Raw genomic sequence first — 2,182 nt, 5'->3', positions numbered from 1 at the left:
GTTCAAATACTGGTGTTGGATGAAAAGGGATGCCACCTTATGTGTTCTCATACAAAGAGCTTGAACCCAACCAAATCAGAAAATAATAGCATTTGAAAATAAATGCCAGTCTTTTAATTAAAACAGATTTGCCACTAAAAATTCAGATTTTCTTGTTTGTCCTACCTGCATTTACATTTGAGTGCCTTCCTCTATAGCAACACAAKTCTATCTGTGCATATCTTTACATTGACAGTTGTACTTGCTGCAATCCCGGACTWGCCACTGCTGTGGTGTCCTCGTGGCCTGGCTGTGCACAGGCCTTGTCCAAGTGGGTTGAGATCTCCCCCTATTTCCATCCCCTCACCAGGAGGGGAGGGGAGGGCTTGCTACAAGCCCTCTGCACCGAGTTTTTGCAGAGCCCAGACTGTCTCTCAGACAGAAACTGAGGCAAAGCTTTGCAGAGTCTTTGCTGTGCTGAGGTGCGACAGTCTTCACAGGGTGCTCAAATCGGAGCATGACTAAAGTAGTAGTGCTGGGAGGCRTGAAGGGCTGCTAGGTTCAGTCTGTTCTGATCAGAACGGAGATATTGAGCAAGGAATGGTAACGTGGTGTCTGCGTCACACGTTGCTCTTCTAGCTGCGTTCTGCCCCCTGAAGAGTTGTACTCTCCCACGTGAGTGTGATGAAAACCTTGAGAGGGCACCAGGGCTTCGTGCTAGAGCCCCTTTCCCTCCCCACTTCCCCCAAAAAGCAGCAGGATAGTAACAAAATTCAAAAATAATTCCTCAAGTTCTAGAATGCTGAGTTTGCTTAAACTCACTGAGCAAATCAGGCATAATTTGCTTCTCTGGACCAGTGCCTACTTCACTTTGTTCTTATTTCATCTACATGTGTGTATATAAAGGAAAGATGGAAGAAGTATTAGCTACTGATACTTGGCCAATACATAGCCTGGAAAGGTTGGCTTTTTATGGATGAGAGAATGACAAGCTGAGTGCACTTTTTATGACCTTTTTACTACTCTATTCATAAGTATCCATGGTAACATTACTGTTTCTTTCATGCGGATATGCAGCATCAAAATAACAATAAATTCTGATTTAAATTAATGTAGTTGAATGGAATTTGCTTTCAGGTGTACTAGAAAAAAAATATAGTAGGGACACAAGGTGGACGACTCATGCATTATTTTATTTGTTCTTTGGCTATGCGTATTGCCTTTCTTTTTTTTTTCCTCCCTTTTTTCTCCATCTCTCTCATTTTATTATTGAACAAAGTATAATTTAATTTACTATTTCTATTTTTATGCCATTTGAATGCCTTACTAAGGGTCAGTGCTATATTCAAAAGGGTTCCTGTTCATTGCAAACAGTGAATTCACTGTTTGCATTGATGGAATCCAGTATTTCTCCTCGGGAAACAGTTAAGCGCGATGATGCACTGGCTAAACTATCAAAACCTCTCTTTTATGCATGGGATGTACAACGTAACTCTTGGATTCCTTTCACGTGAACAGTTGAGCATACAGGCAGCTAAAAACCCCTCTTGTAATGATTATGCCTAATGCCCTTGTAGACAAAAGGGCTTTTTTGTGTTACATAGAAAGATACCTCTTGTCTAAATGCAGTACTTTCACTGGTCAGAGAGAATATATTATCTTACCTGCACTTGTGTATATTTCTTGCACRTCAGGTTATTTCTGGTTTTAATTTCTGACTGAAGTTTAGAAAAAAGAAAAACTTAATTTGCTGTCACATGAGCTTCACTTATGACTGGGTTGGCAATGCTTAGACTCTGAAAGCATCTCTAATATCACTGTTTTAGTTAGGATTAACATCAGATCAAATACAAATCTTGAAATGGGGTGGGGGTGGGGSGATGGGGAAGAGGAATCTAACTTGCCCTGAAGGTCTTATGAACTGCTTCTGGTCTTTAAGGGTTTTTAGAGATGACATCAAGGTTTCAAACTACCCTTTTGGAAGCTATTTCTGCTTTTATCTTCAACTTGCTGTGGTGCTGGGCAGTATGAGTATCTAGCTGAAACAGTAACTTATGAATTCCTGCCTTCCCAGATCTCACGTGTCAGGCTGACTTGCGGCTTGACACGTCCGTGAAACAAAAACACTCGGCTCCCGCCTCTTGGCGAGGATCCCGAGGAGGCACCTTGCGCCGGCTCCCCTCAGCCGAGCAGCCTGGCTCCA

This window comes from Rhea americana, unplaced genomic scaffold, assembly GCF_003343005.1.
Source record: "Rhea americana isolate MKP2758 unplaced genomic scaffold, rheAme1 scaffold_17, whole genome shotgun sequence".
Lineage (NCBI taxonomy): Eukaryota > Metazoa > Chordata > Aves > Rheiformes > Rheidae > Rhea > Rhea americana.
Note: the sequence above shows the minus strand (reverse complement) of the source record.